Here is a 15,384-nt window from a genome sequence, read left to right on the forward strand (position 1 = left end):
CAGAAACTTTAGGGAATTCATTATTGGTCTCCATCCTTCAGTCCTTCCTCCTTCACCCACCCATTTGCAAAGTGAGAACAGAGATACAGATTTGTAACACTGTCCCAGCAGACTGGCCTAGTATTCCCACCCCAAATCTGAAAACAAACAACAAAGCAGAAGCATCATTGACTAGATAATGTTGGGTAACCAAAAAAATAAACGTCCTTAAATATTGGACTTTTTTCCCTTGAATTACCAAAAAAACCCAACAAACTGCAAACAAACAAGCAAACAAACAAAAAGCCCACCACCACAAAAAAAAAAAAAAAACACCAAAACCAAACAACCCCTGCCCAACAAACAAACAAATAAAACTACCCAAAAAAAAAGACTACTAAATTTCACATGAATTACCACAAATCTTTTTAGATTTGTGACAGACTGTGGGAGTAATTTATACCAGTTATTGAACCACCAAGCCTGGGCTTTACATGTTCCTCTGCCCAAGAACCTTCTGAAGAAACTTGATAAAAAGTAGATGAATAAATCAGAAGAACAGCAGTGAAGACTTTTGTCACAAACTATATAAATAAATAAACACCCTTTTCCTAAAATAACGTGTTATGTGGTGACTGAGAATTCAGAGTTCTGAAAAATTAGATTGATGGGTCATTTTTAATGAAAAGACTCCTGCACCCCTCAGACTCGTATTTCACCACTTTTTGAGCTTTTCTCATTTGTAACAGCAGTGCCCCATCCTTCCCAGAGAACACCAATCATCTCAAAATCTGGGTAACCCCTGCTGAGCTGCAGTCTGGAACCTGAATTCTTACCTTCTGAAACTTTACCAACTGAACCCACTTCAAGGAGTGAACCCCAGTGGAGTTTAAAATCAGTGATTTACATATGTATTTGTATATATTTGTATATAGGATGGAAGTTCTTATTAGTTTAAAATTACGATTCCTATTGAAGTTTATCCGAAGGTGAAGGAAAGGAGGTTGCAAAATCTCACGTATATAACAAATAGGATCAGATATTTAATGATTAATAATATTAATATAATAATAATATATTAATATAATGTTAATAATATTAATATTAATATTAATATTGGTAATAATAATAATAATAATAATAATAACGGATCTTCAGGACACTAACGGCCTCAATAAAAAGCTGTAATATGCCAAATAACATACACAAATTGGGTTGAGGAAAAGCCAAAATTAAAAAAAAAAAGCTAAATTTAAAAAATGCTATTTTTTAATTTACTTAGGAAAAAAAAAAAAAGATGGTCTTTCAACTGGACCTGTTATACCTCAACTCAGCAATCGGTTCCCCATTAAGAGCCAAGCCTAAAAGATTTCCTTGCCCAGATCTAAGGGTCTCTTCAGGCTTTTCTACAAAGAGATCAAGCTTTCCCAGGACTACAGCCTGAAGTTAAGCATCTTCCTAACTTAAGTTTTTCTCTAATTTAAAAAACATGCAAAAAACACAGTTTGAAAAATTTCTAACGTTTGAAAGGATCTGAGCTTTTTATTTTTCCCCTAAAGGCTACAGCTCGAAGAGGAAATGGCTCATCCCAGGATTTCCTGGGGATTCTAAACATTTTGATGAATAAAAATAAAAGCTTAGAAAAACACTGACAGGAAAAATGAGAGCAAACGTTTTCCCAAAATGCTTTTAGCAAAATCCTTCTCATTTTTGATTTTTTAAACAATGGATGTTACTGGATTTTTATATACAAAAATATGTATACACACTGGCACACACACATATACAAACCCCCAACAAGCCCTGAGGGTAAGACCGTGTGTTTTATGATAAAATATTAAGAAGGCAATAAGCAAATCCTTACTTACTTTACCCTCAATGCCTTTTCCCCTCCTTTTTCTTTCTTTTTTTTTTTTTTTTTTTTTGTTATTCTGGGGAAACTAGTCCTTGCATTAATGGTCTGGGTCTTACTCCTCTGAATAAGTTTGGAACCTATTGTATTATTTCAGTCTCATTTGCAGGGGGTTAGAGATCTTGAAGAAAGTTGTCTATGTGTTCCTCAAAAATCAGCCTGCACAGCAATCCACAATACAAGTTCACTTCTTGTAAGACACCAAAGATTCCAAATGAGAGAGAATGAATTATGTTGGAGATTTTGGCAGATGGCCCTCCATGATTTCATTAGTGCCAGGATATTAATGTCCCTGCTCTCTGCCTCAGAGCAGCTTTGGGACCTAGAGGTGATGCTGGCCACCAGCTGAACCCATCCAGAATGTGGCTGTCACTGTGGGGAGCTCAGCGCTGGGTTCAAACTGCTGCCCCAAAAGCTACCCAAGGGATTTTATTTTAGGAGGAAAGTTAAAATCAGAAACTCAAACACTTGAATATGCTAAAGGAAAACTGTAATTTACAGATTTCTAGAGAAGTCTTGCTTAATCAAGCCATTTCCACCATGGGTTTTGGCTGGGTGGCTCAAAACAAATTTAAAGAGAAGCAGGGTCTCGTCACTGTCGCCTGCTTGCTGGCTGGATTTGTAAACCATTTCCTTCAGAGTCAGGTTAAAGCCAGCTTAAAACCCAAATTTATTTTTCCTTACTGTTCAGATAATGCCACAAAAACAACGCTGTTTCCTTCCCTTCTCTCTATCTTAATATCAGTGACCCCACGACCCCCAGCCTAATCCTCTATCTGAGTTAAATCTCCCAGAGGTGCCTGAGATTACTGAACAACTGATGACTTCAAAATAAACACACTTAGAGTGACTGCCTATACACAGTCCCACCTAATAAACAGAGCAGACGGGATTTGCTCTGGGAAGCAATGGGAAGTTATGACTTTGGCTCTTGGGAAGCACATTTTTATTCACACAATTTATGGTCCTCGCCCTGGTGTGCTTTGAAGGCATTTTTGCATGTCTGTCTCTGGCCCCTGCCATTTGTGACTGATCAACCTTTTAATCTGGGTGGTGTCATTCTCCCAACACAGAGATTTTATTTGGGTATTTGGAGACGCCAGCTCGGCCCTCAGGGCTGTCCTGCTTTACTGTCAGTGGGAGTGCATCCCACCAATATTACACACTGCAAGGGACCACTGGTCCAGATGTTTTAGGAGTTATTTTGCACAGCCTTTGGACATCTCAATGAAAAGGAGTTGGACCAGTGAAGAGCTTCAGTAACAGCTTTACTGATCACTTGACACTCAAACAGTATTCCCCCTGTCCTTGCCTCTGGATTACAGAGCCAGGAGTCACACAAGAACAGAAGGAATGTGTTACAAAAGTAAACCTCCCATATAAACCAACTTGAATGTTTATGGTGTTTAACTTTCACCTTCAAAAAGATAAATCATTATAAGACCTCCAAACCACTCATATAAAGCAAGCAGGCACAACTGCAGTGGGTCCTAAGGTCCCGAGGCTGGCACTGCCCAGAAGTGTTGGTACCAGCAGTTGTCCTTGGGACAGTTTGAATTTTGTTTCACAAACACATTGGTGAGGTTGGAGGTTTGATTTTATGTGACAATTTAATGAGATTTGGTTTTTAGGGAAGTAAACCCAATCTACAGAAACAGATCTAGAGAACCACTGCCACCTTTTCAAAGAGGGAGGAGAAGTGAATAAATGTGTACTTGGACTGGGCTTAGGATCACCCCAGCCTTTCCACCAGAAGTAATTTTCTTCATTGAACTTGGGTTTGGGAGTAAAGCTAGATGAAAATCCTTTGTTCCAATGTACTCTTACAAACATTGTGTTTTATTGTGCCAGTTCAGCAGCTTCAGACTGGACATTTGAAGGCTCCTGAAGGCCAGCACCACATTAGTGCTGTATGTGATAGCTAAGGAGGAGAAATCACAGACCTTGTGCCAGAGGGATTTCTCCTTATCCGTGTTCTGTGCTTTGTCTCTAGCTGAAGAGTGTAAGAAAGCCCAGAAAACATAAACCAAATTAACCCCCATCAAATACAGCAGCATTCCTGGTTATGTCAGCGGTGGACAGGTGGACCTGTTCCCCTGTGGAACCAAGTGGAAAGGTTGCCAGGTCCACCTCTTCAATTTTTCTAACTAAGGCCCCAAACAATGCCATTATGGAAAGAAAAAGCTTTGTGGGAGCACCTGATAAGCAACTGTAAAATAAGACAAGGAAACCTTATTCACAGATAAAATGCTTGAGTGGTCCCAAACCTTCCTATGAAATATCTTGCTAGTAAAACAGACAACAAATTCAGGAATTACAACAGAAGAAGCACATATTTTGTTAAGCTTAAGACAAATTGGAGCCGTGTTCTTCTGGTGTGTTTGCTATACAGGAGACCTGAAGATGGAAGGCAACCCTAGCAAAACTCTCAGGCCAAGCTTTGCATTCACAGGACTCCAGTAGCTGGAATTACAGGATGACCCCTGCACAGACCCATGATTAATAACAATACCACAAAAACAAGTACTTAAATTTCACACTATGATGTCAGCTCTTGAGCAGGCAACTTATTGTTTTCCTTTGCTCTCTCTTTTGGACACGTGCCACCACAATGCAAACGCTAAATAAGCATTACTGGAAGTGTTAGAGTGACTGTATCCTGTCAGTGCCCAGACTGCAATTCCAAAAAAGAAATGCCCACTCTCCTACTTGGTTCAAAACAAATGGCAACATTAATATTGAGATATACAGTTCTGCAGGGGTTCTCCTTTTGTAGTTATCCTAATCTGTAATCAAACAAAAAATCAAATACACAGTTTCAGGTCAAAACAGTTACTTGGAAGGAAAAAAAAAAAAGAAAAGAAAAGAAAAATGCAAGTCCCTGATTTTCCAGATTAATGAAAAGCAATAAAAGTGCTTGCCCAAATCTGTTCAGTTCCATTGGTTTCCAGAAGACGGGCTTCCCCTTTCCTTGAATCTCTTGTGCTGTTGCTAGGAATTAGTGAGCTGTGAAACTCACCTAATGAGGTCAGCATCAGGAAATAGCTCTGGAAAAACAGGTCCTGGGGGATCTACTAAAGGACTCCCCCAGTGTCCAAATGAAATCCTGGATGCATCGGCACATTGTACAGCCGGGGCTGTGGGAGGAACGTGCCCAGCTTTGTTGTTGTTTTTCCTATAAAGGGACAGCTAAGGAAAGTGAAACTATTAACTCATCCACTGGAATTTCTGCTCACAAACCGTGCCCCCTGTTAAAGCTGCTCATAAAAGCCTTTCGGCTAGTTGGTTCCATATGCTCCCCAAACCCGCAGTTATTGCTTCTGAAAGGCAGGAGTAGTTAACAGTCTGCGGCTTGGCACTGACCAGGGAGACCCAGGGACCTCGCTGCTCCCCCTCCCTTTCCAACTGCCAATTAACCAGCTTACTAAACCAGCTTGGATCTGACTGAGGCGCTTGGAGAGACCTCAAACCACCACCCATCCTAGAGCTCAGCTGTGACAGTGACACAGAGGCCCAGGGCAGCACAGTCACAATACTGATGTGCAGCCACAGGACTAAGACTGGTTTTCTCGATACTGGGAAAGCTGCAGGGCCACTGGGGCTCCAGCCTTGAGCCCTACATGCCCAAAGCTCTAGCTGGGGTTGACTTCAACAGCTTGACTTCAGCCCCCTGACTTTTGTCCTTATGCAGGGATCCCACGATGAACTTGCACATGCAAAAGTAATTTTGGTTTTTATTTTATTTTCCCCATGTTTGGACTGAATCAAAAACAAACTGAAAATTCTAGACAGCAAACACTGCAGAGTGCATGAGAGCCCCATGCTCTCAGCCCTAAGTTCCCTGAGCTGGAGAAGGAGTCCCTGGATTGATGGCAGCCCACACATTCCCTGGGCTGATCCTACTACACCATTGCTTCTGCTCCAAGTTCCTGGCTTCAGCAGGGCTGGGGCAGGCACAGGATTCAGTCAGAGCCTGGAGAGCAGCAGTTTGGGGGTTTGGTGGGTTATGTGATAGAACAGGCAAGACAGCTACAGCTGGTGCTCTTGGATGCAAATCTGCTCTTGCACAAGGTCATTAAGACAAAAAAGACATGGAATTAATTTCTGTCCTGAAAGCACTTTAAAACATATACTATAATATACTATAAATACCACACCCACTCTAAATAGGTCAATAAAAACCCAAAAATGGTCCTAAATATGTAAACTGAAGTCAGCAGCAGCTGTAGCAAAGGCAGTACTGGAAGGAGGGTAAGATCTGAAAGCTTTTTTTCTAACAGCAGCGACCTCTGTTACTTGCTAAAGGCACTTAGAGTCCAGATTAACACACAAGAAAGGGTGGGGGGAAAAGAGCTTTGATATGGAATTTCCATCCTTTCCCCTTTTGTGAACCACCACACTGATGGAAGGATGTTTTAGTTTCAATGCTCTCACCACATCATTGGCAGGGTCTCTTTTGCCAGTAACTCAGCTGTATGTCCAACCAGTCACAGTGTGAGTGAGCACTGACTCTGTAGGATAACTGCCTTGGTCAATGCCCACATTCAAGCTTAGGGAAATAAATTAAGAAACAACAGGAAGACGGATTTGCATCTTAATCAGAACTGAAACTCTGGATAGAATTACTTCTGTTAAATTTGCAATCTAAATGTAGCACTTGTGTAGATTTTGTATGCAGGATTTACTTGCATCCAGTACTTCTCCATTGGTCTTGTTTCCCAGCTGTGCTGAGCTCAGTAAATTAATTTTGATGAGGAAACCTATCTAAAAGGCTAAATATTTTCACCAAATGAGTTACACTCTGAGCAGTCTAACTCTGCAAATGTTTTTCTGATGAAGTGCAACCAATTCCAGTAACCAACACCCTGCCCAGCACTGATGGCTTGCAGATCCAAGAGTCACTGTTTAGACTTCTGGACTGGAGTCTTAGATCTTGTAAACAAAAAGGTAAACTCTCAGTAAAACCAGTTCATACTTCTGGCATGAGAGAGCACTCTTGAAGGAAGGCTGAACTCAAAGTGGTTCTAAAGAAAATTCCTTCTCCTTGGAACTCACCCCAGATATTCAGTTATGTGACTTAAAGGAAGGACATATTAGACAACAAAACACTGCATATGAAATGCTTACCAGTAACCTAAAAATCCTACATTAGTTTTAATCAAGTCACACATGATGGTATAAATTGTTTCACCTCCTTTCTTTACACCCTTCATGTTAATCTGTGGCAAAGGAGTGACAGGTCTTCCAGGGCTGAGAAGCTGGCAATTGGGTTTGATTTTAAGCAACCCATAAAAGATATTGGAAAGACCATTATGAGGGCAAAAGGCTGGAGTGCTCAACTGGTCTGAACGGACCCAACTCCACAGAGAGAAAGGAGATGGACTCTGTGACACTGGATGATGGCTGTCTAAAGCAGCACCCCTGGATCATGTGAAACCCACAGGCACAGAGGAAGGCAGAGACACTTCTCACCCAGACAAAGCAGGCAGTGTTCCAGTGGGACAAACTGGACACTGCCCTGCTGCCTATCTGGGCTGTCTGCCAGCCTGCCTCCTGCACACCTCTGAGTCCCCCACAGTTTTCCCCTGTGCCACCATCCCAGCAAGCCCTGCTTGGCCTCCAGCTCCACTTTGTCATTCCTGTCCTGGGGGTATCTCACACTTAACAGTCAAGAGCAAACCCCTGCATTCAGAAACCCCAAATGCTGCCTCAGTGTCAGGGAACCTCCCCCCCCCCCCCACCCCATGTAACACAAGAGCTCTGCGGGCACCGGAGGTTTGTGAGGAGGTTTCTGGAGAAGAGCAGTGTTCCAGCAGAGGTGCTGCAGCGGCTGCAGCACGTTGCTCAAAGGTGTCATTGAAACAAGAACAGTCAGCCCAGATAAGCCCAAGAGCCCCAAAAGTGTCTGGTAGCAGATACTTTGGGAAAGCACGTAAGAAATGAGGTGAGCAGAGTGTGAACTTTTCTCAGACAACACTTCCCATCTTCTGGAAATCTGCCAGTTGGGGACCTTGTGGATGAAAATACCTCTTCTCCTATCACTCATTCCCACACATCTCCCTGCTCCCCATGCCTTCACCTCAAAACTATCCCCATGCTGCACCACTCTTCTGAAGAGCAGCCATCTATCTGCCTGCTCTACGCAGAGAGGAGCTGTCAGCTTGCTGCTTTGCTCAGCAATTTCATTCCCAAATGGAAGCCTGGCAGCATGCCCGAAGGGCAGCGCCCACGATCACTTTTCTCCACCTTAAATGGGCACATTGTCCCTTCACCTTCAGAGGGGGCACATGAAATCCTTCCCAAGAACCTGAAACCACATTTGAGCTCAGCTCACCAGTGAAATTGCTACCTGGCCCTTCTGGGGTTTCGATTTTTCTTTTTTTTGTCTCCACTGTAACAGAAGGAATGTGGGAACATGCCCTGAGTGGAACGGACCAGTTGGCCCCAGTGACGAGTGAGCTGCAATGAAAGGGGCACCCTGGTGGAAAAAAAGCAAAGCTCTGGGGCGGTTTGGGGAACTCCCAGCTTCAGGCACCCAGCCTGAGACATTTTCTTTAAAAAGTCTAGTTTCATGATATGCTAAGCATCCACCCATTGAAAAATGCAACCTGTCCTGGGTATATTTAATTTGGGGTTTATTCATATTACTGCTTAATTTTGAACTGTTGCTTTTTAATTACCAGCTGAAGCTACATAGTAAAACGGACTAGCCCCACAGGCATGTTTTTCTTTCTATTATATTACAGTGAGGCAGCAGATTAACTCCTTCAGCCATCCCAGCTTAACACCTCACGATGCCAGCATGGCCCCTTTCCAGACTGCTGCTCCTGCAGCAGGAATGGCTGGAGGGGACATAGATCTTTATGTCCTGAATTTCCAACTCCCAGCCTGGGGTATCAGCAGAAGCAGGTGCCAGTTTCAATATGTGTCTATCCTGCAGAGTAAATCACAGCCCATGGGGAAGGGGAGCACTTTCCAGGGAGCCAGATGGAGCTGCAACCTCTGGCCAAAGACAAACACTTTGGGGCAACAACTGTCTCAGCTTTCTAGACTCCATGTGAGCACCACTGAGTTGACAGATGTAGAAAAGGGAATGTTTCCTAAGCCTGTAGGGGACTGAATCCTTATGAGGTCCAGCAGGGAAAGGAGAAAAAAAATAGAAATTACAATTCAGAACAGCGTAAGAAAAAGCAAACTTCAAGAGGAAGCAGGGAGCTGAACTCATCAGGAATAAGCCCTTGTTGCGAATTGTTGTTTTTTCTTTTAGCTTAGCATTATCTCAGTTTGAATTAATTTTATTATGCAAGATGTTTCTGCCACTGGGGAATACAGTGACCAGGCATGGGGTACCCCATGTCTGTTAATGAACACAGGGCTCGATCTGGCACCTGCTCCCTTTGGGTCTTCCTCACCCAGAGAACACTCAAGTCCTTAACGAGGACAGAAGATGGGAGCCCATCTGTGCCAGCTGTTACAGAGCACAGCGATCCCTGGGTGGCCTTACCAGGACAGCCCCTCTTTCCTCCTGGGAATTCACAGTTTTATCCTCAGGATCAGGGTTCCAGTGCAGACCTTGTAAAGCACAGTGCACTGCTCACCCCTCATGCTGCCTCCTTCTTCCAGAACTGCTGCATCAAAGCATGAAAATGGCTCGAGCTGGTGCTCCCCTCTAGAGTGTTGCAGTCCTGGTGCAGTCTACATAAAAATTACTCAAAATCCAGTTAGCCAGGGAAAGAAGGTGACCTACCCATCAAATCACAGCAGCTCGAATTTCTAATATCATCTACTTGCAGCCAAGCACTTGCCTTCAAATTAAGCAGAGGCCAAGAATAATTACTTACTATTTGCTGAGATATTTACATCAATTATTCAGCAAATAAATTCAGCTAACAAATAGCTTCAAGGAAACTGCAATCTATTCACAGTCAAGTTGCCAAGCCAGAAGAAAATTATAAAATTAATTATTTGCAACAAAGTTCTCTGTTAGCTTTCAAAGTCAGAATGATAAATTCAGACACTTTATTTTCTACTATACTAGCTCCCTCAATCGAATGCTCCTGTTTATGAACTATGGGAGGCTATAGCTGTCTCTTGAAAGATAACTGTTACATTTTTATTATCATTGGAACTAAAAGATTTTTTTGCTTGAAGCCTTTTTAAGCCTAGCCTAAACAGTCTCCGCTCCAGTCACAGAACACCTATGAAATCAGGTACCAGTGAGGATATGCTGCTAAAAAACCAAGAAGAGTGTTCTCAGATTTTTGCTCTCCTGGCTAGAGCCATGAACAAGATGCTGCTGCAAAACATTTATTTATATTGGCGAATTCTGAAAAAAGCATTTCATTAGAGTAACACTTTCATTTTCTTTTTTCTTCCAATTAAGAAAGGATGCAGAAGAATATTCTTTGCACAGCTTCAAATATTACTGAAGGTGGGATATTTCCTCACATAAATAATGAAATGAGTAATTAATACTGTTTTCAGGCACCATTCTGGTCCATATACATAAAAAGCAGAGAGAATACCTGAAAGAGATCTGCCTCAGTTTGACTTTCTGCCCCTTCAGATTAACTTGCCCCAACCATCCCTTACTAATTCACTTGGCAGGGAATTTTGCCCTGTGTTTGTATTTTGTACAAGGGCAGTTATACTTTCCATTTAATTGTTTCTCAAATTTGAGATATAACCATAAAATTCTAGCTTGGATTTTGAGTAGCAAATGTTCAGGACCACTTAGAGATGAGGTGAAGCTCTGGAATTATTCAATGAAGGCACAAACAATGAACACATCGGAGAAAAATGTCAGAAAGTTTATATAGAGAGGCAAAAATTGAATAGATTGCAAAAGAAGTTGCTCAGGAAACATGGCTTTACTGAGCTCTGGTAACTAGAAGTTAGTAGGTTCCAAGCATTAGGATACAAGCAATACTAAGACAAAGACTTTGTGGAGTCTTGTTTAAATTGCAAATTCTGACTGGTTTTTTCTGATGGAATGACCTCTCCTCTTTGCTTTTAGGAAGCTAAATTACACTTTAGTTTGCCTGTTCTCATCATATTTTGCTTTGGGCACAAATGACCGTGAGCTCTGCTCCTTCTATGCTGATAGAAACTGAAAAGGGATTAACCAAAAAACCAATAAATTATTCCATCCAAATTGTTTTCCCGAAATTTTCTTATTTGTGTCTACCCACACTAACTTGAAACCTATCCATGCTGGTTTTCTCCAAAGCTGCCAGCTGAAATAAGCTGGTTCTGTTCCTTGCAGGCTGCATTTGCCACCGACCTGTCTGCTTTCAAAACACGCCCCCTTCACCAAATACAGCAAGACTGTTGCCCTTTTCAGAATTTCCCACAGGTACACGGTGATGTTAGAGAGGCAACAAAACCAGCATGGCATTTTTCAAGCTACTGTCATGGGAATGCTTGGTACACAAGAATGTCAGAGTGAAGCCAAGCCCTGTGCACAGCTCTGAAGGTAGATGGATGAGTGCACGAGCCAGTGACTTGCAAAGATTACAGACAAGAGCCATTAAAGTCCTGAGAGGAGGAGAAGGACTCCTAATGCATGAAGATACTAGTTCTGTGAAAGATCCACAAAATCCCTTTCAATTACAATGGGAGTTGCTCAAGAAAAGCAATCCCATTGTCTTCTCTTTGGACTTTTCATAAGAGCATTGGGAATGGCAGAGCAGATGCCCCTGTAGCACAGAATGAAGGCTCCAGCCCAGCCCTAGTCATCTTAAGGCACTCTTGCCAGCCTCTTCTCTAATAAATTCAGAAGCTCTGGCACCTAAGAGGTTCCAGATGATCCTGAAAGCCACCTATTGAGGACTGACTCAAGTGCCCTTGCCTCTGTTATGCTGCCCGACCAAGAGACCAACTCCCAGCTGGCACCAGCATTCCTCAGAGCTGGCCTGCTGCCTGGACCTGCAGACCCTGCAGTCTTGGGCAGAGTTTGACCCTCTGTATTCACAACTAAATGCTACCAGATGGATGCATCAGTTCAAAGGCTGGTGGAAACAATTAAGATTACAGGAAGCCACATTTATCCTTCCACCTATAGCACTGAATTAATCATGGCTGATAGGGATCTAAGCAGAGCCCACTCAAGGCTCTGATTTATATCACTACCTGTCAAGAGATGGCAGAAGATTGCCCAGTAGCTGCTGAATGCTTTTTTCCCACCCTCTCCCTCTCCTGGGGAGACAAATATAAGCCAGGACATTCCTGCTCTGCTCAGGATGCCATGAAACCTAACCTCCTGTTGACACAAGCATTAGGCCCCAGGACTGTATAACAGGTCACTGACAGAAAGATATAAGATAGAGCTTCCAAATTTGGCTGGCCACACACAGGCAGGCACCGGGATACGCGTGCTCCTGGCTCCCAGAGCCTACATACCTGTGAGGGAGCCCCGGAGGCTGACGGACACCACGGGGCCCTCATCGAACCATTTCTCAGTTGTGTCTTCTGGCAAGTCCAGGGGCTGATGCTGCCTGAGATTCCAATGAACCCTGTTTCCTTACTAGGCTGCAAAGGTTGGATTTCGTTCTAAACTCAGGCAAGATCCAGGGAGCACTGGACAGTTTTGTCCTTATAGTTGCACTTAAAAGAATGACAAAGAAGGAGTGCCAGAACCCATCCATACCACGTGGGACTGGAAGTCTGAGTGCCCACATGTGAATCTGAATATTTGTGCTCAAATAAATTAAACCCTCAGTGCTCATCTGCCTGTGAGAAGAGTAGTGTCAAGGACTGAGAGGGGACTCTCAGTAACTGTGAGCTCAGTGCTTTCTTTGGAAGCAAATCTCCTGAAGTCTGAATGCTCCCTTTCCCAGGGACTCACTGATGAGCACATTTCATGTCAAGCATGAAATGGGAATGGATCTGTTACCATGTGCTAAGCTTTTCTCCATCCGTGGGAGGCAAAACAAAGACCAACAAGAAGGCTTGAGTCAACACAAGGGTTAATTTAGGAACTGAGCTTGCTTAAAATAAAAGTTGTCACCAACCAAAAAGAACAAGTAGCCATTGAAGAGAAAACTGTTGAGATTTATGGGCCCCATTCTAGAGACATAAAAGGGGAGTCAATCATCATTTGAAGTTTATTTTTTTAATAAGAGCTCCTCAAATATTCTCCCCACTTTTCATTGCCAGAAATGTAGGCTTGTGGCTGTGAAAAAGTTAAAAATTAGGGGTTTCCTAAGTGGGAGCAGAATGCATGGTCGCTCTGTATGACCCCAGCTACTCTAACAGCTACTGCTAATTCCCAGTGGAAGCATCAATAGCTTGTGAAATAGACTCCTTTCTTTTCTTGTACAAATTATTCCTTTATATTTTTGAACTTCTGAACCTCCTGGCTTAATAACAACTCCACAAGAAAAAAGGAAAATAATTGAGTGTTTATAACAGCACGCATCTTTTTTTATTATCATCCCAGGCTGTGGCACTTTCAGTTTAGCAAAGCTTTAGTTGAAGCTGCTCTGCAAAACCATTCAGAAACAGGAGGAGGAGAGGGATGGGAAGGACATCTCCTACTACATAGGAACTGTGGTCAGTGGACATTTTTTAAATTTCTCAAACATATAGTTTCACTGTCTTCCACCTAGTCCCTAAACTAAACCTACCCACTTACTACCTGTTTGAGTTACAAGCAGAAATTAAAACACTGCTCCAGCCTCACAGCCTGCAAATGAGCTGCAGCACATCAGAATGTGGGCCATAAAAAATTGCAAAACAAAGCAAGACGAAAACCTTAACAACCCACCCACACATGCAAGGAAAGAAAGAAACAAATCAAGGGAAAATAATAGGAATAAACTGTCTTTAGCCTCTTTCTTTTTCCAGTTTTAAATGGAAAGCCATGTGACAGGGCTGCAACAGATGACAGTCTATTTATTTTCTCTAACAGATCTACAGTTGGTGGATTCCCCTCTACTTCCCAAAAGACTTACATGGCTCGAATTAAAAAAGGCTAACAGTAGAAAGTATGTTTACTCAATAGGAAATGGCCATGCCAGGCTCAGGAAGCGCTCATCTTCCTGCAGCAGCTGGTTTAACAAGCACTAAATCACTGAGTATTACATTCTAGATAATTTGCTGCCCAGTATCATCACTTTGTTGATTAATATGCTAACTCATAATAATGATAGATTCATAATAGTATGCTTGGCAATTAATATTCTGAATTAGACACCCAGTCAGGGAACAATCCTGTGCCCTCCCAGGTCAGTGGTGCAAGCACAACCCAACCCTTTTAAAGGAAGATTATGACAAGGTCAGATGAGCGTTGTAAGGACCTGGTGCATAAAACCCAGCAGCATTCCCTTGAAGAGGCTCAAGAAATGCCACCACACACACTTTAGCAGAGCCCACTGCTCAGAGACGTATCTTCACTTTGCTGTCAGCAAGGACAATCGAATCCTGCTTCCCTGGAGCAGCTTCTTGTCAATAAAACTCACCTCAGACCAATATGGGCTTGGTTGAAATTGAGCTGTGTAAATCAGAGCTCAGCATCCTTGAGGTTTTCAAACATTTGCCTTTACAGCAGTTATTTACAGGTGATATTTTTTCGGGTTCTCACTGGTACAATCCAGTAGTAACTCTTTCAAGCTGATGGATTTGCACCAAGCTTCATCACTCAATTGATTACACCATGAAATAAGGGGCTCCTACCTTCTTTGCCTATATTTTACAAAGATCAACTGAAGGGACAAATTGAGGACTAATTTTAACAGCTTCTTATGGCCGATAGAGGCATTTCCTTCAGTCATGTTTGCCTAGACATCTTTCCTTTCTCCTCAGTGAGAGCTCTAAAATGCAGCTTCTGAGGCCAGGCTAAACCCCCACTAAATTTGCTCCATAAAATGAGGTCCCCTGCAGCTGGAACATGTGGATGGTGTAGGATTCGAGTGGCAGCCACCGCCTGCCGCTCTCCCAACCACTGGCACTTCAACTGAAGTCCATTCATCACACGGTCAGACCTAACTGTAAATGAGCTGCTCCACAACTCTGATCTAGAATATTTATTACTTCTGAGTTAGTATGTTAAGATGGAAAATCCAAATCCAAACCCTAAACCCAAACCAAGAAACAACACCAGCACCTCAGTAAAAGGCTGAGCAGGAGGCTCAGGGGCTACTGTTCACATTTGTACAGAGTACGTAAAGGATCCCTCTCACTTCCATCACTGGCCATTTATCCTGCAGGCAGTAAGGGGGATGATTTCCATCATATTTCTTCACCCTTGAAAATAAACTGTATGAGGCAGTGGAAGCCTGAAGGCACAAGACTGCATTTGTCCCCGTGTTAGTTTTGCAGCCTCCTTGTTCCATGAATTTATTTCCTGTTCTTAGAACAGGTGATAGACAGAGTAAAGCTCTCCAAGCAATTATGTTCCTACAAGTTCTGTGAAAAAAGCTGATGGGGCAGAGATGATGTGAAGGGAATCCATGTAGGACTTCATCCTTGAGATGCAAACCCTGGAGAGATGA

General features: G+C 42.7%; 1 protein-coding gene across 1 annotated transcript in view; it reads right to left on the reverse strand.

Moving 5' to 3' along the window:
* TRABD2B (TraB domain containing 2B) overlaps positions 1 to 15,384 on the reverse strand; it is a gene marked incomplete at both ends in the record, with an annotated part of 263,544 nt that overhangs the window by 120,073 nt on the left and 128,087 nt on the right. The window lies entirely within an intron of this gene.

The sequence above is a fragment of the Coloeus monedula genome (assembly GCF_965178545.1).
Source record: "Coloeus monedula genome assembly, chromosome: 9".
NCBI classification, from domain to species: Eukaryota; Metazoa; Chordata; class Aves; order Passeriformes; family Corvidae; genus Coloeus; species Coloeus monedula.